Source organism: Papio anubis, chromosome 12 (assembly GCF_008728515.1).
Source record: "Papio anubis isolate 15944 chromosome 12, Panubis1.0, whole genome shotgun sequence".
NCBI classification, from domain to species: Eukaryota; Metazoa; Chordata; class Mammalia; order Primates; family Cercopithecidae; genus Papio; species Papio anubis.
The window spans coordinates 67,671,008-67,694,814 of NC_044987.1; the positions used below are offsets into that span (position 1 = coordinate 67,671,008).

At 51.7% G+C, this 23,807-nt stretch overlaps 2 long non-coding RNA genes across 2 annotated transcripts; one reads left to right on the forward strand and one right to left on the reverse strand.

Annotated features, from left to right (window-relative positions):
* Positions 1–252: 252 nt before the first annotated feature.
* On the reverse strand, positions 253–8,299 carry LOC108582162. Its single transcript, XR_002517086.2, has 2 exons — positions 1,897–8,299; positions 253–1,695 (listed from the first exon to the last, which is right to left on the reverse strand). It is a non-coding gene; the product is annotated as an uncharacterized LOC108582162 (long non-coding RNA).
* A 24-nt stretch (positions 8,300–8,323) lies between these two features.
* On the forward strand, positions 8,324–16,025 carry LOC103877676. Its single transcript, XR_637487.4, has 4 exons — positions 8,324–9,775; positions 13,294–13,418; positions 14,961–15,050; positions 15,732–16,025. It is a non-coding gene; the product is annotated as an uncharacterized LOC103877676 (long non-coding RNA).
* Positions 16,026–23,807: the final 7,782 nt, after the last annotated feature.

The following is a 23,807-nucleotide window of genomic DNA, read 5'->3' on the forward strand; positions in this document are numbered from 1 at the left end:
AGTAAATCTCTAAGTCCACCAGGCTTGATTCAGTTGTATAAAAGGAGCTTTAGGAACTTACAAAACCTTCTCTGTCTCCACTAAGCCTGATTCTTGACATGTCTGTTCCACTGTGGACACAGCCCTGTTTTGGGAGTCTGCACATTGAGTCTGCCTCTCTTTGCCTTTCTGCTTCAATAACCCCGAGCATCCCTGAAACAGTGGTGCCTCTGGCTGAGTAAAAAGGTGGGAGAGCACTTAAGAAACTGGAAAAAAAAAAAACCACGTGACTTTATTTTTAAAATATCATTTCTTCAACTTTGGTTTGAATTGTACCAGGTGTGTGACCTTGAGTGAGTCACCTAATCCAGCATCTAGAGCTTCCACTGATGGAGCCTCAGTCCAGGCTGGCTCCCCACCCAGCTGTGGAGCACCCTTTCTCTGCAGAGGAGCTCTCCAGAGCTGCCTCCCACTGCCAGCTCCCTCTGTTCTCTGGTTGATCCCATGGGTCATTTCCACTTCTAGCTGTGGGACCTTGGACATGTTGGTTGACTTTGCCAAGACTCCATTTCTTCACCTGTAAACTGGGGGCAGTAATAGCCTCTCTTAGGACTGTTGTATTAAATTAAATAAAGTCCTTGAAGCAGTGTCTGATATCATATAAGTGCCATGCAAGTGTTATCTCCCATGATTATTGTTATTTTCCATTTTTTCCCTTCCTGAAGAACCCTTTGTGCCCTGAAGCTTTTTATCCCAGTACGCAGGCCTGCCCAGTATAGAGTTACTTAGTTACTGCTTCATCTTGGGATGGCTGCCTCTCAGTCGTCCCAGGCCTCACATGCAGGGCCCATGCTCAGAATCATCACAGGGGTTCTGGGAGTCCTCTGCCCCAGTCCCCTCATGTCCCCTTTACCATTTCTGTGAGCTCCTCCCCACCTTTGAGGTGCATGTGCCTCTGACCACCTCACATGCAATTCTCTGGATGACTTCTCTGGAACTGCTGAGCCAGTTGTATGGAGTTGACATCCCTGGGTGGCCTTGGCCAATGACCAAGGGCTGGAGTGTGAAAGCCCAGCTCCCTTGCCCCCAGTCGGGACAATTAGGAAGCATGATCATGTCCCAGAGCTCCCCATGCAGGATGAGACTGACACTACCCTCAAGGGGACTGAAACTGTCTGGAGTCCTCCCTCCACCACACTCCTCCCACCCCACACCAGCTTGACTTTTTCCCCTTCTCTGTCCTTCACCCACTCCTTACAGATTTCTCCTGGGAAACCCTCCTTCATAAATCATGTGCCTCCTCATCTCAGGATCTGTTTCTGATGGCCCTGCCCTGAGACAACCAAGGCCCCACAGAGCTGCGATCATGCACAGGTTAGGCCAAGAGGATCAGCTGTTTCTTGAGAGCCTGTTGTGTGCATTGCACTTCATATGCCTCATCTCACTTAATCCTCAAAGTGGTGTTGCTCGATGGGACACATGAGTATCCCCACTTTACGGATAAGGAAACTGAAGCTTAGAACAGTCATGTGACTCACTTCTGAGGGCCATCGGTGGCTCTGTGGTGGCAGAGGATTTGGATCCAGGACTGTGGGACTCTGCAGCCTGTGCCTTCTACCCCCATGCCAGGATGCAGGGCAGCAGCAGGGCCCAGATTCCCAGAGCAGGAGGCCAGGCAGTTAGTGCAAGGGCAGAGCAAGAGCCTTTATGGAGAAACTGTGGGGAGAGCAACACAGAAAGAGCTCAAAGTGCACCCGAGGTGGAGAGGCAGACCCCAGCCAACGCATGAGGCTGGAAACGGGCTGGGCTGAGCCAGCTGAGAAGCATCGGATGCCCCTGCCCCACCCACCTCACACCGACACACACCCTCTGGGGCACACAACAGCGAAGCTCAGGGGGTGACAGCTCACATCTCACCTTCCCGCGCAGGGACTTTGGTCTCCCCCATGCCACTCTCCTGGTGCCAGCCACCCTCATCTTGCACTAGAAGGCTCTGAGAATGGCTCTGGCCTTCAGGGAGAGAGGGATAGGCAGGACATGGGGGTCAGGAAGGGGAAAGAAAGGACAGGAGTGGCCAGGCCCATCACAGAGGAACCTGCACCAGAACGAGGGACAGGGTTTGCAGCTAAGTGGCAGGTAGGGGCTGGTATATGCCTGTGAGCAGGGAGGGGAAGAGACAAGGGGAGCTAAAGAATTACTGTCCTTTAGAAATGGCACGTGCTGTCCACGTTGCAGCCAGAGAAGTGACTGGGACCTTCAGTTCCAAGCCCTTCCGCAGAGTCACCAGTCCCCAGCATCCCTTGCTACAGAAAACAGTTGGGATAGAAGAGAGCCCTGGAACAACAACAGGGATAAGAAAGCTCAGAACTCCAGGCTGGAAAAAAGGGGAGGAAACCCCAGGTGTTCCCTGAGCGGGCGCTGACCCTGGGGATGGCTTGCCTGGTCCTGTCTTCCTTTCCTGGGGTCCCCAGATAGGACAACTAACTACCCCTTAAATAAAGAGCCCCAGCACCCTGACACACCCATAACCTCCAACAAAACACCTTCCCCCTGAAACCAAACGCCAATTCTATTCACTAGTCCTGATGCCTCTCCTAAATCCAGCTGGAAGCCTCATTTGACCCCTGACCTGAATCTGGCCTTACCCAAAAACTCACTCTGACTGGCCTCAAACCAAACCATAAACCTTACCTGCCCCTACCTCTATTTTTAATGTCTCCCCACCCTGTGAGCTGGGTCCTGACCCCAGTCCACACTTACTGTGGCATACACATGTCCAGGGCTATGGCTTCATCAGGACCCAGTGGCCATCAGCCTCTGCCCGCCCCGCCGTGAGGGCCACAGGAGACCCCTTAGAGCAGCTGGGGCTCTGCATGGTTCTGGCCGTCCCTGCATGGGTGATGGATGAGCTCCGGTGTTATCAGCACCACAGGAGGGAGTCACCAATTTCCCTGCCTGTCACTTCACCACAATTTCTAAAGCACAAGAGGCTGATTCCATCTCTCGACACCATTTGACTCTGTTCCCTGCTCTGGCAGGCTTTCTCGGGGCAGGCAGGCCCCAGCAGGGATGCTGGATGTGGGAGCATCGTCCGGAGGCGGACAGGCACACGCTTCAGCGCTTATAATTTCTGCTGCTGTCCTAAAAGACAGATGCCATGCCTGGTCCATTTCGCCTCGGCCTCAGCACTCCTGGCTCATCTGAGACCTGGATACCACCACGAGCTCCTCCATCCCCTTGGAGCTGAAGGAGGAAGGTGAGGCACATACCATGAGGGCTCCCTGCCCAGGGGCTGTGCCTTCAGCCCTGCTGGAAAATGACAGAAACCCTAAAATCCTCAGAGGCACTCAGGGATGGAGGACTGAGATCTTCCCATTCCAGCAAGAGAAATGCCAGCAGGGTCTGACGTGGCCTCTGTCCCATCACCTTCCCCACTGCAACTGTCCCAACAAATGAGCATGAGTTGCCGTCAAAGCATCCCCTGGGCAGTGGGCAAAGCTGGCGGGTGGTGGTTGTTTGACCCATTTTAAAGCTGGGCAGTGATTGGGAGGAAAAGGGGTTTAGAAATAAGCCAGTAGGCAGCAGGGAGGAGGGATGCTGTGGCCAGAGCCTAGTAGGATGACCCCCCAGGTAACTGAAAAGATTGAAGGCAGCACACCTTGAAGACTGATACTACCATAGACAGAGCTCTAGGGTTTCAGCCCTGAACTCAGAGGCAGAACCTGCCAAGAGAAGAAGGAGAGGGTTTCCCAGGCCTGCGGTATTGTCTGGGGGTGGCAGCCCCAAGGGGCACAGTGGGTGTTAGAGCCTCCTCACCCCCCAAGGTCCACGGCCTCAAGACAGGCTCTCCTAGAGGCCAGCATCTGGGGAGACCAGGTGTTCCACGGTGGTATAATGGAGAGGGCAGCAGGGGTGCCAATCAGAACATTTTAGTCCAATATAAGAAAAAACTTCCAACCATCATAGCATCCAATGTAAAAGAAAATCTAAAAAGAAGACATCACATCAAATCTCTGATTGTTTGTGGGCTTTGAGGACTGCCTATAAAACCGCCTCAGTAATTAAGTAGAACGACTCCATTTTGCCACATAAGTATGGTTATGGCTCCTGGGTGGCTGCAATTAATACAAAAGCTGATTAAGGAAGCCATCATCAAGGTGTAATGAGTTTTTAAATATTAATCAATATGTTAATAACCATTGTAGGTTAAGGGTGAGGTTTCGGTGCTGTTAGAGGTTATTTCTGCCAGGGACCCAGGAATGCCTGCATCCTGCCCCCCATGCCACCACTCTTCCAGTGGGGTTCCAGGGGGAGCAACAGTAGAACAGAAATCAGAGCCCAGGCTCATGAGCACCTGTGCTGTGTGAATGCCCGCGGCCTGGGCCCCGAGTGCTGCTAGCTGACAGGAACATGCACCAGCGGCCTGAGGTCCTCAGTGGGGCCTTTCACTCCCCAGGTCTACCTGTGGCATCAGCACATCAAGGTGGGCCTAGAGGACAGAGAGAAACCCCACGAGAGGTTCTGAGCCCATATCTCCTCTCAGGCCATGGAACCAGAAGGGATGAGAGGAGAGGAGCAGAAGAGCGATAACCTCAGGACCCAGGGCTCACACCCTGCCCAGGTCAGCAAGAAGCCACGAACCTGAGTTGGTGCTGGCTAAGGCTGTGATCACACCCAGTCAATAACTTGGGTTCTGACTAAGCAGCTTGGGAAAGCCCTCCTTTGAAGGACGCTCTGGCACAGGAAGGGGGAGAGAAGCATGTCCTTCTCTAGTCACCCGGTTTTGTCTCCCTTGACTTTCTGATCTGTCTCACAAGGGCATAGCTGCCTCCCTTGGGGGACAGTCAGCAGCCCATCCACACAGCTCCGTTTCTAGTTCCACTGATACCTACTAGAGCAGCCGCAGCCCCCAAATCCTCTGAAATCAGTTAGAACAGGACATTATTAATGGACTCCATGGCCACCTACACATTTAAGCCAAAAATTTGCCACCACCCCCTCCTATTTCCTCACCTTAAGTTACAACCAGTCCATGTCCAAAATTCTCCCATCCCTATTGTTTTTCGGCTGTCTCAAATAGAGGGGGTCTTCCTCGGAGGAGGCCTGGGGGAGTGTGGGGTGCCTTTTTACCCTTGCAGCCTGGATAGAATTCTTCTGTCATTTTCAAGGTTGTTTTGAGCGAACTCAAAGTCTCTCATCTGTGCCATTCTTCCTAAAACTGCAAATAAAACAGCCCCAGCCCCAAATCCAGGCCATTTGGAAGCAAATGTCACCACTCTAGCAGTGGCACTCCCCGGGTGGGATGAAGGTCTGGAATTTCTACTGGCAGCCATGGGCCACAGCCGGGTGGTTAGAGCCTGGGGACAAGGGTCAGGTTTCAGTGCCACCTCTGGCCCTGTGTGACATTCATCAAATCACTTTCCCCTTCTGCAGACTGGGCATCATTGTCCTGCCCTACTTGCTTCATAGAGCCGTGGAGATAAACCGAGAGGAAGGATTTGCAAACTGCAAGGTGAGCCGCCAAGATGAGAACACTGTGTCACCACGTCTCCTCCTCCCCTCCTTGCCCTTTCTTCACATGGAACAGCTCCAGGGACGAGGTGACATCAGTTAGGAGAAACCCCTGCCAGGCCCGGCCAGAACTGCCTCCCAGAATCCTCCCAGCCCTGCCCCACCTCTGCTCTCACCCTCATCTCCCTTCCTCATTCCTCCTCATCCTGTTTCCCCAGATAAAATACCCTATCCTAAGGTACAGTCCTAAGGGCATCCAGGTGTCCTAGGTTGAAGGCAGGTGCTCATACTCAGAGCTAGAAGCCTAATTCCTTAGCAGAGCAACACTCCAGAGTACATGTCTGCAAAACCTCACACACACATGCACCCCTCAGACACCCCACATCATGCTCAGCCCCACCCAACTCAAGCACAGGTCTAGGAAGCAACTGGGGAGGTGACTTGAACATCCTTTCCCAGAAACCTGCCCAGAAACCATCCAGGTACACTTCCACCTAAGGGCATGAAGAAAGTGCAGAATGCTTGAACACAGAGCTACCACCTTCTGTTCAGATGGTTTCAAACTTGCAGGGACAAAGGGCTGAGCTCCCTGAGGAGCAGCAGCTGGGGCTGGGGAAGCAAGAGGAGTGCTGCAAGACTTGCAGCAAGCCCACATCAATTAGGCTTTGATTAGAGGAGGGGGCCAGGTGGGTTGCTGGCTGGGCGCCGGCCCCTCCGTGGCTGAAGCCGAGCTTCCGTAATTGGAAGCCCAGCCTGGCAGGGCTGGGCACAGACTTCATGCCGAGAGAGGAGCCAGCCAGGCGCAGCCTGAATGCTTCTGTTTCTGATCTCTTCTTGCAGAAAAAAAGAGCAAAGCTGCTGGAGCTGCCCGGCCTCCAGCCTCCGAGAGGAGGGGAACGGTGGGTTCAAGCAGCGGCTGCTGCCTGCTAATTGCGGCTTCTGAGGCTTGAACAAGGGCTGCAGAGGCAGGTCTGAGGATGGGGCTTTTCCCACCAACTTTTCCACAGAGACCCTTCCCACACTGCCCTCACCGGGCAGTTAGTACTCTGAGACCTGGAGGGTCTCAGGGAGAGTTAGTACTCTCAGACCTGGAGGGTGCCAGGGAGAAGACTCTCAAAGGTTTTGGGATTCTCAAAGTTCTACCCCAAGCTGGGCAGGCCACATGCACTGAGTATGGAGTGACTGATAACCGCAGAGGTTAACACTGCACACATGACTGTTGTGCATGGATATGTGGCTGGTGTGACTGAAGAATCAAATCTGTCATTTTGTTTATGTCAATAGCCACATGGGGTTAGTGGCTACGGTACTGGACGGCTCCAGGCCAAAGCGAGGAGATGCTGCCCAGATTTCCCGCTGGGTCGCACAGCTGGTGCCCAACTGGGTGGGACCTAGAGGAATGACTTGGCTGTCCTCTGACCCTGTCCTCTCCTTGTCCAGCCTACAAGGAGGGCGTTCTACAAAACAGGGCGTTCCTTCCTCTCCTTGTCCAGCCTGAGCAGCAGCCCCAGGCCCGCCCTTCCAGGTGCAGTCAGGGATTGAGGCCAGCAGCACAGCCTCTGGGGCCAGGTGGACTGGCTTTCAAATCTTGCTCTGCCACTTACCAACAGGCCACGAAGCTTTTCTGAACTTCCACTTCCTCATATGTAAAATGGGGATAATAAATACTAATACTATCCACTGAGGGTTACTGCGAGGGTTGAACGAGTGAGTACACGAGGCCCTTAGACCAGTGTCTGGCATGTCAGAAGCGCTTCATAAATGGTAGCTTTTGTTGCTGTCACCATCACCATCATCATCACCAGTTGGCATGCAACAAACAGCAGCCACATGGAGAAGGAGTGCTGATAAGTCTGTTCTGCAGGGGGACTGCAGACCTAACAAATGGAGTTTGAGTCAGGAGCTTCTCCTTGAGTAACAGAGTAAAGGCTGACAGGAAAGAAACCAAAGGCCATTCTACCCCATAACAGGGGTGGCAGGGGTGGGGAGCTGGGGGCAGAGGATTATACCTTGCTAACTGAGGAAGTATATCCTTTCAGAGCATGGATTCAGATCTAACAGCTGCTGAAAATTGGGTGGGACTTATTGGAGGTGTGCAAGAATCTGCCCATGAGTTACAGGCATGAAGCTCACCCCAGTGGGAACAGAGACAGGGAAATCTACCCAGGGGCATCCATGTCCACCTTTGACTGTGAGCCTGGAGCTCTTCGTGCCCACAGCAATCCTGTGAGACCTGGTGGCACTGGGCCTTAAGGAAAGAGGCTGTGGAGCAGAAGAAGGAGGAGTGGGGGCCTCAAACTCCTCCAAAGTGACTGGCTGACAGGGGACCCTGTCCTGGGAGGGAGGACCGATGGCTCACCACTGTTATCCTTTCCTGCTGACAGTGGTGAGGTTTTCCTGGGAGAGGTGGGTGAGATGTCAGACAGGGAGATTTAAAGGAGACCAGTGGTGGGGGTGAGGAGGGACCTTAGGGCTGAGGGGGGCAGAGGGCACCCAGGAGGAAGCAGTTCCTATAAAGGATCAACAGTATCAAGGACATGCCCAGCAGGCTCTGGAGAGCCTCTAAACTTTCCTTCTGTCCATAACAATTCCTGCCAGTTCCAGCCGGGGCGTCTGAGGAGCCCAGTGACCCTCATCTCTGCTGGCTTTGGGAAACAGGGACACCAGCTGTCAGATGGCTGGACCACGACTCATGGCTCTGGGCAGTGGTGACTGTCTATGGAGGTCCAAGGCCCTTGGTGGAGCTGGGAGCACCCCGCAGGACCCGCAATGCCAGGGTAGCACTCTGGAGCTAACTGTGCAAGAGAGACAGGAACCTAACCCCAAGTCTGCCCTGAGCTAGAGGAAGCTGTCCCTGAAGTGGGGCGGGGCCCACACAGCTGGATTGCATTAAATGAAGGTGGAGGCACCGCCCCGCAGTTGTGCAGCCTGAGGTCCCGGGTGCCGAGGCCCCAGTTTTCTCCCTCCTTCCCGGCCTGCCCTCCTCCCTCCTCCCAGCAGGGCTGCCATCAGACTCATTGGCTCCCAAGTTCTGAAATGAACTCTGCTCCAAGTAATTACAGCTCTTCAAGTTTCCCGTCCTCTGTTTAAAGAATTCGTCCTCTCGCCCTCAATGCCCCATCAGCTCCCTAATTAGCAGCGCGCGGCGCGATTACCCATTCTCCGCAGCTCGCTGGGTCCGGCCCCCCTAATGAATGTTTGTGGACAGCTGGGAGCCCGCCCGGCGGCCCGCGGAGCCAGGAGTCAGGGCCCAGGAGTGCGAGCTGTCAGCTCCGTGATGGGGCTGGAGCTGGTCGCAGCCCCGCGGGCCTCCAGGAGGAAAGGCCTTGAAATATAAATGAAGATGAATATTCATATTTGGTTCAATAAGTGCCAACTATTAATATACATGTCTGTCGGGAAGAGGAGGCAGCGCGGAGCCAATTGTGCCGGGCATAATTGGGCTCCTAATTCACAATTAGCCTTGAGCTCTGGGCCTCTACACAGCCAGAACCTGGGATCGGAACCGCGGGAGGGGCAGGGGCCTGCTGCAGGGAAGTCCCTGAACTCCCCAAAGGTCCTCCTGCCCTCAGACCCCTCCCCACTAGGAGAAGGCTGGGGAAGAAGAGGAGGCCCACAATCTGCCTCCAGGAATCCCGCAGGAATTGCAGCATTCAGTTGCACCCTAGAGTCACCTTTGAGCCATGCAAACTGCTCCTGAAAGCTGGAGGGTGGGGGAGCTCTACATGGGGCCACCAGCTCAGATGAGCTGACGCCCAGTGTGTCACCAGAGCCCCACATTAGGAAATGTCTGAAGAGGTATGAGAACTGAAGCTAGAAAAGCTAGAAAATTGCAGGTACTCAGCTCAGCTTGGCCACTATCCACTCTGAAGTTTGGTTTAACAGGGGCTTGCCTGGATGGCCCCGCCTCCCCATACAGGCTCCTGGTGTCACTCAGCCTCTTTTCCTAGCTTGGGCTCAAAGCAGCCCTCTCTTGGTTCTCCAGACTCTGCCCACATGTCTTCTATTATGACACAGCTGCCACTGGGCCTTCTCCTGCACTTCCCCTGCAAATCACCGGCTACTCACAAGTGGCCGCAGAGCCAGGCTGAGCCCTGCCCTCTCCTGGGACAACAGGGAAGACCACACTGGAAGACGTCAGGATTAGAGGACTGGGGGAGTCCCAGCTTGGGGTGGGGGCATGTCTGAGCTCTGGAAATGAGCTGGGACCCCACCCTGCACACACCTGAGGAAGCTGCATAGACTCCCTTTGAGCCAACAGCTCAGTCCTGTCTCCAGTGCATTGGTGAGTGGGGGTGCCTTGTGCCTGTGTACTCAGCCCAGATCTGTGCCAGCCAAGGGCAGGGGTTGAGATCTGCCCCCCAGCCAAAGTCTAACTGTCAGGATGGGAAATAAGCGCTCAGGATGCCAGCCTGAGAGAGTAGTCTTCAAGGCGCTGCTACAGGGCACCTGGAGGGTGAAGAGATGGTTATTGAGGTCATCCAGGTACTGTTCCACTGGAGGAATGACCAGGAACAGCTAGGACAGTGAGAGGGGGCGGGTGCTGTGACAAACCAGCCTGAAGGGGCTCCCACTGGCCAAATCTGGGGCAATCTGAACATCAAAATAAATAATGATAGTAGCAGTTCATAACCCATTGAAAGAAATAGGAAACCATGAATCCATACTGACATAAATGAATAAATTGAAAATTTAATGAGGAATGGGATATTTACACAGTCTCGTAATACCTTCCCACATAGTTATTAATTACAAAGGGAAAAAGAATAATTTTACCGTGGAGAGAAGGCTGGCAGATACCACCTTCCTCATGTGATCAAAGTGAGCATCAGCAATGGGACAGTCAAAACCCTGTGCCTCCTGACAAGAAGCGCGGGGACGAGCCCATGGTAACAGGCCTGTCCAACACGCACAGCCTGCATTGAACCTTGAGAAACGTTAGACAAACCCAGATTGAGGGACAGCCTGCCCAATACCGGCCTGTCATCACAAAGGCAATAAGGTCAGGAAAGACCAGGCACTATCCCAGATTGAGGGAGACTGAGGAACATGACAACTGAGTGAGATGCATGACCCCAAAATCTGGGTCCTTTTGCTCTAACGGACATTGTTGGGATGCTTGGTGCATCTTGAGTGGGGCAGAAGACTGACTGCTAGTTATATGTCAGTGCTAATTTGCTGATTTTGCTGTGTTAAAGAAGGTTGAGGGAAATGCATGCGGAAGTGTTTTCTTGATGGGCCCCATGTCATCACCCTATGTTTTCAAATGGCTCAGGGAAAAAAGTTATGTGTACTGGACTTGCTACTTTTCTGTAAAGTTGAGGTTATTTCAAAGTAAATTGTAAAAGGGCAGGGAGAGGTGCTGGTCTAAACTGAGGTCCAATGCTGGGGAAAACAGAAGCCCAGACCCCATGTCTGAACAGCGTGATGCTGGGTGGTCCGGGCAAGGCTTGCTGAGTGGACACCCTCATGGGCCCGTGCGCCTCCTCAGTTACTTGCCTCCAGGTGGTGGGTGAGACAAGTGAGGATTTTTCTGGAGAGACATCAGCACTGCCCAGCAATCAGAGAGAGAGAGGTTCTTGAGGGGATGTGGCCTGTGTCCCCCGAGTTTGGGGGCAAGGGCCTGACACTTTCCTGTGCAGCTGGCACAGGGGTGGTCTAGCAGAACTTGCCTGGAAAAAGGCAAGCATCCCTCTTAGCAGCAAGGGAAAGGCCACGGGGCTCCAGCTTTCTTAGAGGAAAGGAGACTTCCTAGTGGGGCACAGTGACTTCCAGAGGTGACCCCAACAGAAAGGGCATGCAGACACCCAGGGTGGTGGTAAGGACAGTTAGCTGATGTTCCAGTGCTGTGGATCAGGCTGGTTCAGCACAAGCCTTGGCCTCCAGGGCTCACCCCTGCACAAGATGACAGCTCCAGGACCTCAAAGCAGCCCGTGCCTCTTTGTCCTAGCCTGTTCCTGGCTGCTGCTAAGATGAAGGTATCTGTAAATTCAACTATTGCTGTGACATGATGGTGGCATGACACCCGAAAACTCCACAGTTTAGAGCAACATTGATTTGCCTGTTACCAGGTCTGCAGGTTGGCTCCGTGACTCCACTTTAGGATGCAGGTCAGCAAGGGATGGCTGTAGGGTCTTGTTAGGTTCAGGCCGGTTCCTCTGGCCCAGCAGAAGGCACAGCTCCTGGGCCTGCACTTCCTAATCTCTAATCATCAAAGGATCATGAGAGGTTGAGCAGAAACCCACAAGGCCTAGCCCCAGGTCCACATTGTCACTTGCATTGTCCATTGTCCAATACAAGTCAAGGCATAATTAGTGTTTTATTGCTGTTTTACAAATTACCATGAAATTGGTGGCTTAAAACAATGCCCATTTATGAGTCCACAGTCTGTAGGTCAGAAGCCCAGCATGATGTGATGGGCTCTCTGCCTAGGCAGAAATCAAGGTGTCAGCCGTTGCATTCTCATCTAGAGCTGGGGCTCCTCTTCCAGGCTCATTCCTGCTATTGCAGGTGCAGGATTTTTCCATGCCCTCGGAGTAATGATGTCTCCGTTTCCTTGCTGACTGGCAGCCAGCATTGCTCCCAGCTTCTGGAGGCCGCCTGCATTCCTTGTCATGTGGCCCCTCCCTCATCAAACCAGCAATAGTGCAAAAAATCCTTTTTGTGCTTTGACTCTTCGGCTTCCTTTTGTGTTGCTAACCAGGGAACATGCTCTGCCTTTTAAGGGGCTCACTGGATTGGTTTAGATCCACGTGGATAATCTCTGTATCATAAGGTCAACTGACTTAGGACTTTAATTACATCTGCAAAATCCCTCCACAGCAGTACCTAAATTAGTGCTGCACTGATAACTAGGGATCAGGAATCTTGGGGGGTCACCTTTACAATTCTGCCTACCACACATGGCCAGGTCCAACATCTATGGGTGGGAAAATGTATACCTCAAGAGAGAGGGGAGCGAAAGATTAGTGAACCATTATCCCATCTAATAGTGTTCCTGGAAAGCCTGAAGTTCATTCATCTATCCACCATCTATCCCTGCACCTGGGCAGGGCCAGAGGGAAGGGGAGGGCTCTATGCCTGTTCCCAAGAGGCTCTGCCACTGTCTTCTTCCCAAGATGGTCCTGGACAACCACCCAGGTGCCAGAGACCTGGGTCTTAGCCCCCCTCCTGGCCCCCTGTCCTGCCTCCCTTGGGTGGTTGTCCAGCGTGCACCTCATCCCACAGCGAGCCTTTCCTGGGCAGCCACCAACCTGCACCTGACCAGACCCCTGCCTGCCCTCAGGTCTCCCAAGAGTCTGAGGCCCCACCCTTCACCCCAGCCCCCACCCACCTACTCGCTCTCCAGCATTTGCCCTCTCCACCACCCCCACCAATCCCTGACTCTCAATGCGCTAGGCTCACCCCAACCTCTGGACCTTTCGTTGCACTGGTTTCTCCTCTCCTCCGAGCTCTGGGGCTCTTCTTCTCTTATCCCTATATCCAGGCTTTCCCAATCCCTCAAGGCCTAGCTTGTCTCCTCTGCTACTTCAGGAAGCCCTGCCAGCTGCCCCTCTTGGGCCCTGTCTTATCTGTGCGTGGAGCTGATGGAACGCTTCTGCAAGGGTCAGGACACGATGGCAGGATCCCTGGCCCACTGCAGCACAGTGGCATGGAGCAGGTGTTCCACAGCACGGAGTGGGCACCCATGCCACCACTGCTGGAATCCCTGCCTCGTATGCCAGCAAGCAGGCGCCTGTGCTCATGCAGGCCCATGGCCACCCTCTCACATGCCTGCTTGGCCACTCTGCTTCTTTCTCACAGGGTCAGACACCTCCCCATGATGGTTCAGTATCTCGGCTGCCTCATCGCCCCGGACATGACATCAGTTTGGAACAAGTCTGTGCCTCCATGGGGCCTAGGAGCTGGACTCAGTTTGATTAGAGAGGGTAAGCTGGCTTCCAAATTCTGGCTCTGACTGTTCTCTGAGCAGCAGAGGCTTGGGAAGGAAGGGCCGGGGCCAAACAACTGAGGGACTTTGAGAACAAGGTCACATCTCGGCAACCGAAAGCCAGTCAAGCTCCTTCCATCAAGTTTTTAACTAGAAAAATAGTGTGCCCATTTCTCTGTAATACACCTCTGGGCTTTTTTATTATGACTTCATTTCCCCTTGTAATATTGGAACGTCTCTATAATTGTAAAAGTGTAATAGAATCTAATAGAATTTCATTTGGCGCCCGGAATGCTCCGTGCCATAGCCGCTCATTCGGAGTGAAATAATGATGTCTAATGCCCACACACGGCTCCCCGTGACCTTATTCAATCTTGGGGCTGATCGGGAAATATATTGATTCAATTATACACTGATGACAAATGAACTCAAAGAAAGAGGAAAAAAAGGTCAGCATATATTTGAAAATGTAAATCTTAGCAATGTCTTTGGGGTTCGCCCAAAAAAAAAAAAAAAAAGCCATTTCAAAATGCCATTTGTGGCTAATAGTGTGGAGTTCCAGACTCCATTAGGGAGGCGCGTCAGTGGCCGGGGAGGCATTAATGGGGTGTTGCTTCTCTACAGCTGGGATCAGGCCCAAATCCTCCCTAAGCAGCTCCTGCCCTGCACGGTCTCTCCCTGAAGCTGCCCCTTCCCCAGCAGCAGCCAGACTGACCTTCCTTCTCCTTTATTTTCCCATCCATTTGCCATCCCTCCTTACTTCCTCCCTCCCTCCCTCTCTTTTTACCTCTCTCCCTCCCTCCCTCTCTTCCTCCCTCCCCCCCCTCCCTTCCTTCCTTCCTCACTTCCTTCCTCCCTCATTTCCTTCCTCCCTCCTTTCCTTCTTTCCTTCCTTCCTGAGAGAGACTAAGGAGACAAGGGTGACAGGGTCACCCGCTGCACACCTGAAAGGAGTGAGCCCGGGGAGGGTTCTGGGTGAGCCTGGGCTTCAGGGTGGAGGAGGTGCCCCTTGGGCAGGACCAGTGCAGCAGGTGATGACCAATGTGGGGAGAAAGTGAAGAGCAGCGCTGAGAAGTCAGGCATGGGGCTGAGGACTAGCCAGAGAGAGGGAAGGGCAACCAGGAGGGCCGGATTACTGGAGGTGGGTGAGGGAAGAGAGTGAAGAAGGTAAAAAAGGCCAGCCACGTGGAATACTGTCAAATTCTCGAAGATGGAACTGCACAAAACCCCAAGACATTCACAGGATTTCTCCACTTAAAAAATTATTTAAGAATATTTTACATAAAGTACACACATTTTCAGTATACAGCTGGATGATTTCTAAAATAAATTTATACATGCCTGAAACCACCCAAATTAAGTTCCGGAATATATCCCACATCCCAGTGGACTTCCTCATGACCCAGTTAGTACCTCCACCTACCCCAGGTAACCACTCTTCTGGCTTCTACTCCCATAGATTAGTTTTGCCTGCCTTTGAACTTCATGTGACTGGAATCATAAAGTATGTACTTGTTTTTTGCATCTGGCTTCTTCTCAGCATCAACTCTGTGAGAGTCATCTGTGCAACTGCATGTACCGGCAGCTCTCGCTCTGCACAGCGGTGCGTGAGGGACACACAAACGACCGTGTGAGTTGAAATCGCACAGGGAGATCCTAATCAGTGGGGGAAAAGTATGATTGTTCTGTGACCTTTAGAAGTTTTGTCAAAACATTAAAAACTCTTACTGTTAAGTTATAAATATAGTTGGGAAATAAAAACAATAGTAAAACTAATACTCATTTAGTATTAGTTTTAATTCGTTTTAATTCTGATGCAATTTTAGACATCAGAAAATTAAGAATTAAAGTATTTTACTTCTTTGTAAAAGCTTATGAAGAGCAGATTGAACAGTGCTGGTCGTGTCACTTCCAATACAGGCAAGCATCTTTTCTATGTGTTGGTCAATTGTCAGACTGTGTTCTGAGTTTGGATCTCCTACCAACATTTCCTCCTTTGTGTTTTCAATGTTGTGAAATATCTCTGGAAGTTCCTTTGGTGTGAAGTGTTTTTGTGAGCATCACTTTCTCCGGGGCATGTTCATCCACTTCATCACAACCTCGTTCCTCGTTTATGTCAGTATGTTCGTCTTTGCTAAGTTCCTCTGCTGCACATCTGGAGCCAAACGGTGGCAGCGTCGGTGGGCATTCCCAGTCAGCTATTTCTTCTACAACTCTATTTACATTTGAGTCGAATTTTACTTCTCGCATTATCATTTTCATTTCTTTGTTGCAATTTCTTGTTTGTTAACTAATTCTTTCTTTCAATTAGAGATCCAATTGGCCGTTGTCCAATCACCAACAGCCTTAGAAAGAGGGATGTGATTGGTCATCGATCATGATATGTATCTGCTATTGATGGAGCAACTTGCAAACTGAAGAGCCAGCAGGGAAGTTTACCCCTTAGGCCACTACTCACAGTTTAAAATATGCCAGTAAAATGGTGGCTGAAATTTGAACCACCTTGTTGAGAGACTGAAATTGCTTAATTAAACCATGGTAACTGGAATCTGTGCATATCGGAATATGCACATAAAATGGAATCACATAAAATGAAGACTATGTACGTAGTTTGTTCTTTGTCATTGCTATGTACTACTTCATTGTTTGAATATGTCATAACTTATTTATCCCTTCTTCTGTTGATGGACATTGGGGTTGTTCCAGTTTTGCTCTGTTATGAAAATAGCTGCTATGAATGTTCTTGCACCTGTCAACATATGCACTCATTTCTATTGGTTAAAGATTCTCCACTTGGGTTCACCAATTATTTCATGTGACCCCCAAGCAAATTCCTAAGTTCACAAAGCCGGGGGCCTCTGAGCCACATCTGTGAAGAAGGAGGAGTCACAGTGTTGTGATTGGGCTGAGATGCGAGGAAGAGCCAGCAGGCAACAGCTGGTTAGTCCCTTCTCCTCCTCCAGACCCATTTTACAAATAGAAGGAAAGACTCTAGACCCAGGGGGACTTGCCTGAGGTCACACAGAGAGTCAAACCTCTGGGGCCGCTCAGCTGCCCTCCGCAGACCCGACTGCCCTGCCTTCTGGTGCAGGTGCTCCCCAGCTGTGGGGCCGGAGTTGCCTTATTCTGGGGCTGCTGGAGTTCTCCCTCTTTCTCTCCAAGAGCAAATTCCTTCACCCTCACCTTCGTGAGGGGGCCAGGAAGCTGATGGGGACCTTCCCTCCCCCCGGACACCCCAGAAGCTTTCAGCAAAACTCAACTCAGCCCCGCTACCCCATTTAATTCTCATAATTAGCTGACAGCTCATTAGCAGCTCATTATAAACCCTGGAAATGCAGTGACAGTAACAAATTCAGTGCAGCCAGCCAGTCCGGGGGTGTCCCCAGGGGCTTGACCCAGGTTGGGCTTCCAGGGGGCTGCTGGGAATGAGTTCAGCCTCGGCCCGTGTCTGAACCCACAGAGTCTGAATCCTATTCCTTGGATCCCATTTACCGTTACCACCCCTCCACCTCCACTTACCCACTGCCACTTTCCAGCCCAGCTCCCAGCTGCAGGGCCTTCAGCTACCTTCCCCATGCTTCTGTCCTGAGAGGACAGGTAGGAGGAATTAGCCTGGCTCCAACCCAGGAAGGGAACCCGAAGCCTCTAGGGGGCCCCAGAGAACACAAACTCTCTGCCATTACTGGGCACCTGGCCAAGCCCCCAAGGCCCATGCACCCACCTTCCACCCCACAGAGTCCTGGAACTTGGGCTCCAGCACCCCTCTCCATTTGTCCTTCCAGCTCTGGTCTCAGCCTTTCCACCTGTCTGTCTGCCTATCTGTCTGTCTCAGTCTATTTCCATTTATTCAACATCCATTAGGCACCTACTACTTGCCTGTTCTGGGGTAAGCCTGAAGGAGCTGCAGAGCTCATTAGATAAAGTCCATACAGGAAGACTTTCTCATGGCACAGTGGGGAAGGAAAGGGGGAAGCAGACCACTGCAATCCCATGGGATAAGGGCTGGATGGAGAAGAAGCTGCTGAAGCATCAGAAGGGGATCCAGCTAGGCCTGGAGTAGGCCCATCAGGGGAGGCTTCCTGGAAAAGGCAGCCTCCTGGAGGAGCAGGAGTTTGCTGGTCTGTTGGTCTGTCCCAGGCCAGCCTCTGCACCTTCATCCTCTTTGCAGCCCAGGCCCTCTCCTTCCTACAGCCAAGCCCTTCCACTTCATGGTCTCAGTCCCACTGAAGGCCCCAGGACACAGGACAGAGACTGTGAACAGGGCCAGCCCTACAGGAGATGGTTAGAGCCTGGGTGGAAAGGAGGGACAAGAGTGACTTCTACAGAAGGGGTGGGAGAGCACAGAGGGGGTTGGGGGAGGCTCACATATGAGGGGCTGAGTCCTGAGTGCCCAGGTGGCCCCAGCCTCTAGCAGGCCAGGTGACCTTGGGAAGTGGCATATCTCCCCTGGGTTCCATTTCCCCTCTGTGCTCTACGAGGAATCCTGCAAGGTGGGGCCTGACCACGGTCTGTTTACAGGAATGGGCATCCAGTGTGGCCACCAAAGATCAAAGCTCCGCAAGAGAGGCCCAGACCCCAATCCTGAGCTCCCAGTTCCACCTCGGGGTGGCCATACATCTGCCACAGGGATCGATGAGAAGTCATTATCATTGCCTCATGTTAATGACACCAATTAATTCCCCATCTGTGGGTCCAATGCAGCCTTCAGCGCTGAAGGTTAAAGGGAGGTTACTGGCTCAGGGTGAGTTTTCCCCAGGGATGGCAGCTACAGGCTGGTTTGTGTGGACTGTGAGAGTCTGAGGCCTTGCATTTGGGACTGTGCAGTGTGTGTGAGCACACATGTGTGTGCATATGTATTCATTATTCTTGTGTTGCCCTGTGTATAAAGAATACATCCATGCCATGCATGTACACAGGTATGCATTCTGTGTCTGTCTGCATTGTGCATATATAAAGAGTTTATGTAAGAGTTTATGTGTACAAAGTATATGTTTTGTATGTATGTGTGAACAAAGTACTAAATGTGTACAAAATGTGTGTATATAAGTTCTGCTTCTACATCATGTTTGTAGACAATGGAGGGCTTCCATCTATGCGCACTGTGCATGCCAAGGTTACGTGTGTGAGTCCTATGTCTGCAAATGCTGAGGACACAAAATATTTGTACCTCCTGTATCCATGCAGATTGTGAGTGTGTGGGTGTACATTGTGTATATACATGCATCATTGTACAGATGTGTACAAGCCCATGCTGATGTGTCCACATCATTGTACATTCATGTTCTGACTATGAGGTATGGGGACCAGAGGCACCTCTCTGCTTCTTTAGGGACTGAGAGCTTCTGCCCCTGAGCCCAGAACTCTAAGGGTAGATCTTCCTGCACTGTGACATGGACCTGATGCTGCCCGAACTTCAGCTGGGTCTTGAAGAATGAGTAAGAATTCACCAAATAAATGAAGTGGTAGAGGAGGGAAAGGGGTTCTAGGCTAACGATGCTTTTCAAACATAAGGATTGTTCTAAGTGTGTGACACACACTCATATAATCTTCACAGCAACCCTGTGAAGTGGGCACTATCACCATTCCTAGTTTGCAGATGAGGAAAATGAGTTATAGAGAGTTTGGTAGCTTTCCCAAAGGCACATGAAGCTTGAAAATGGTACAGGATTTGAACACACACTCACACTCACACATTCTCATACACACAATGATATGCACAATGAACATGCAGACAAGACAGTGGACACACTCAACATCACACACACACACACACACACACACACAAGCAGGCTGTCTCCAGATGTTCCCATCTGAGAGTGACTTGGGCCAGAGCTCTGGCTCAGCCCTAGCTTCTATGGGGTGGTGGAGTGGTAGGAAAGGGCAGTGAGCATGTGATGAAGGGGGACTGAGGGATATAACTGACGGTGGTCTCCATCCTCTCATCCTACCCCTGCAGCCAAGCAGCAGAGGACAAGGTCCTCCCTACCCACCACACCCAAAGAAGTGGACCCACTTCGGAAACCTCAGTGCAGTCTCACTTCCTCCATCAGCTGTGGGGGAAGGAGCCTGTCTGCCCTGTCCCTGCATGGCTATGGAAAAGACTCCCTGGGAAAGGGGAGACCCCAATCCCCCACCCAGACCTCCTGTGTCCCCAGTTTCCTCAAGAGCCAGCAGTCACTGAGCTTAAAAAACAAGAAACCTGAAAGCTGCTGCCTGTCCCATGCACAATGTTACCTCTTGCCCAAGGAGGCTCCCTGAGGGCCAGGCTGTCCTTGGCCTGTGTCCTCAAGGTCAAACTGTGCCCTGGCTGCCCCCTCACCATCAGCAGGTCCAGGATGGGCAGCCTGCCCAGCCCACCAGTGCCAGAATTACTGGCCCGTCACCTCTCCCCTGGGCTCTGTCTCTTCTTAATTAACAGAAAGCCATTGTGAATACTAAAGAAGAATTAGCACATGTCAGTCATTTTCGGGTGTTTATAGATTTCTGGATCCATCTCTAATTAACCCCTCCAGTTCTGAAGCCCTGCCTGAGTGGCAGGTTCTTGCCTCCCCTTGGATGGGAGCCTGGCCCCTGCCCTCAAGGAGCCCCAGTCTGGTCAGCCTTGTTTCCCTGCTTCAAAGCAGCTTCCCTTTAATCTCAGGATCCAAAATAACTTACCACATTCCCCCGGGGAGGGCCCCAACCACCCTAAGACATTGGGTGGTCAGATTAAGACATGAAATATACATGCCCTTTCACCTTCAAATCCACATCTGGGAATCTATAGAAAGGAGCTGATCGCACAAACACACAGTGTGCTGAGGTAGCCCCATCACAGAGCTGTTACCATGGCAGAAGCCATCAGCATCTGTGTCTGTCTGTATGGAATGCCTGTTAGGGGACAGAGACAGCTACTGGGCAGCCATGGAAGGGCCGCGATACACATCTCTGTTCACTGCCATGAGGACATATCCATTATGCACTGTTTTGGCAACACTGCAGGTTACTAAACTGTGTTTATAATATGACATTTACATAAATTGAGAGAGAAAGAAGGCTCAAGAGGCAGGAGCGGGGCCTAGGAAGGGAGGGCGGGGCAGCACCTGGCCTCAGTTCTCCCACCTCCTCCTCTCCTCCTCCGCCTCTGCAGCCACTGTGAGGGTGCAGCCGGCCTGAGTGGGGAAGGAAAGCTCTGATGCCAGAGCTTAGCAGGCCTGGTCTCTCTTCCTGCTGACCCCAGTTTCTTTATTTGTAGAATTCTGAACTCTCACTGCTTGGGAATTCCTGAAAGGCTGAGCCTCAGCAAGGCCCCAGGACCTAGGTTGCTGTGGATGCCCTCTGCACAGCTAAGGGTTGGGGCTGAGGGCTAGTCTTTGAGGCTTGAGATGCTGGGGCTTTATCCTAAGGGGCCAGCCTGAGGAACACTGCGGCCAACCTGCACACCAAAGGCTCAGTCAGTGGAAGTTTCTGAGTGAGAATTCAGAGCCCTGCATGGGGGAGAGGCTGTTGTCTGCTCTAAGTTTCTGTCTCAGGCCCTTCTGCGTTAAGAACAGCCCCATTCTGGTGCTCCAGCTACACCAATGAAGGCAGGAGGAGACCCCGTCTGAAGGGCCACCCACCCTCCCAAGGGCCAGGGCTGGCTTGCAGCCGCTTTGGGAGGATTGGGGTAGAGCTAAGGGGCAACAGGAAAAAAAGGCTGATTCAAACCCAGGCCTCAAAAGATGAGGCTTTTTTTTTTTTTTTTTAAAGAAATGGTGTCTCACTCTGACACCCAGGTTGGCATGATCATAGCTCACTGCAGCCTCCAACTCCTGAGCTCAAGCAATCCTCCCACCTCAGCCTCCTAAATACCTGGGACTACAGGAGCATGCCACTATGCCCAGCTCATTTCTTAATTTTTTGTAGATATGGGGTCTCACTGTGTAGACCAGGCTGGTCTCAAACTCCTGGCCTCAAGTGATCATCTTGGCTTGGCCTCCCAAAATGCTGAGATTACAAGTATGATCCACCCTCGCAGGCCCAAAAGCTGAGACTTTCTCCAACTCCCTGGTGCTTTCTCTGCTTAGGGCTGTAAGGGAGAAGCAGAGGGCAGCACTGGGCCCAAAAACACTCCATTCCTGAGGCCACAAGTATGGGGCTCAGACCTCCAACAGGGGACCTCAGTGGGGCAAATGCAACATCCTGAATTTAGGGTCAAAAAGTCAACTGCTGAAGTTGCAGCTGGAGGAGACAAGGTAGCTCCTGTGAGAAACAGGGGGCTGGAGAGGCCCCAGACAAGAGTGTCATGCCCTCAGTCACCCAAGTCAGTGCCAGTCTAGGCTCTCTTGTCAGGAGGACTGCGCCCAACACGAGAAGTGGCTGGGAGTTTGGTTTCTGGGCTCCATGTCAAGAGCCATGTTTTAAGAGGGACTTTGACAAACTGGTGGTCCAGAGGGGGATGAATAGGATAGTGATGAGTTTGAAGATCATGAAGTGAGACTAGGGCTGGAGAGAGCCGTGGAAGGAGCGGGGCTGTTTGCCCTGGAACAAAGCTGGGGAGCATGGCCAATGTCTGATCCTGGAGGGCTGTTGGGGGCTGAGGAAGCACAAGTGCTCAGTGGGGGCTTGGGGCAGAGGAGGAACCATCAAAGAGTGTAGTGGGCTAAAGAGTGCCCTCCCCCAAATTCATGTCCATTTGGAGCCTCAGAAAATGACCTTGTTTGGTAAAAACGCTCTTTGCAAGACGTAACTAGTTAAGGATTGCAAGACGAAATCATCCTAGATTTAGGGTGTGCCCCAAATCCAATGATTGGTGTCCTTAGAGGAAGAGGAGAGGAGGGGCCACCCAGAGAGACAGCAAGGAAGGCTGTGTGAAGAAGGAGGCAGAGACTGGAGGGATGCTGCCATGAGCCAAGGAATGCCAGGAACCACCAGGAGCTTGGCAAGGCAAGGACGGATTCTGCCCAAGAAGCTTCAGAGAAAGCATGGCTCTGCAAATACCTTGATTTGGACTTCTGGCCAAAAGAAATGAGTTACTATTACATGGATGAATCTCAAAAACCTACGTTTCAATAGCATGAGAATATACAAATATCTGAATAAAAATTCAGTTAAAACTGTTAAGCAGAAGAACTCAGATACAAGAGTACATAATACATTCTTTTTCATGTATATGAAGTTTAGAAAAGGCATTTAGGAAATGCATTTCTGTTGTTTTAAGCCACAGAATTTGTGGTAATTTGTTACACAGCCTCAGGAAACCGATACAGGGAGAAAGCATGGGAGGAAAGGTTCAGATGAGCAAGAGGACTTTCTCTTTCTGTCCTTCCTTCCTTCCTTCCTTCCGTCCTTCCTTCCTTCCTTCTGTCCTTCCTTCCTTCCGTCCTTCCTTCTTTCCTTTCTTTTCTTTCCTTTTCTTCTTTCCTTTCCTTTTCTTTTCCTTCCTTCCTTTCCTCTCTCTTTCTTTCTTTTCTTTCTTTCTCTTTCTTTCTTTTTCTCTTTCTCTCTTTCCTTCTTTCCTTTCCTTTCCCTTCCTTCCTTCCCTTCCTTCCTTCCCTCCCTCCTTCCTTCTCTCTCTTCCTCTTTCTTCTTTTTCTTTCCCCTTTCTTCCTTCCATTTATTTCCCTCTCTTCCTTCCTTCCTCCCTCCCTCTCTCCCTCCCTTCGTTCTTCCCTCCCTCCCTCCCTTCGTTCTTCCCTCCCTCCCTTCCTTCCTCTTTCCCTCCCTCCCTCTTTCCCTGCCTCCCTCCTTCTCTTTCTTTTTCCTTTTTTTTTTTTTTTTTTTTTTTGAGACTGGGTCTCACTCTCTTGCCCAGGCTGGAGTGCAGTGGTGCAATCATAGCTCATTGTAGCCTCGACCTCTTGGGCTCAAGCAATCCTCCTACCTCAGCCTGCCAAGATGCTGGAACTACAGGTGTGTGACCCACACTAAGCTAATATTTTGATTTTTTGTAGAGATGGGGCTCACTTTGTTGCTCAGGCTGATCCTAACTCCTAGGGTCAAGAGATCCTCCCACCTCAGCCTCCCAAAGTGCTGGGATTACAGGTGTGCGCCACCGTGCCCGGCCAAGACGTCTTTTCTAGTAGCTGGAATCACACTATTCCAGAGCAGACTGCTCTATAAGCCATGAGCTTGATGTTGCTGCAAGGCTCAGGTCAAGTTCTGTGAATGCCAATCGGGTCCTTGTAAGGCCTTGTAAGGTCTCGCTCTGCAAAGCAGGGTCTTCGAGCAACCCACGGGGTCCTTAGACCAAGATCCCATGTTTCTACCTGGCTGGCTCAGGCCTGGAGAAGGGGTGGGTGGGAGAGGGGATAGGGAAACTCCTCATACTTGAAAGCCTCACCCCACCTGGGGTCTAACATGAACACCAGACACCCCAGTCTTTCAGGAAAACTCTCACAACCTCAGCTTCCCAGTCAGAAACTAGTGG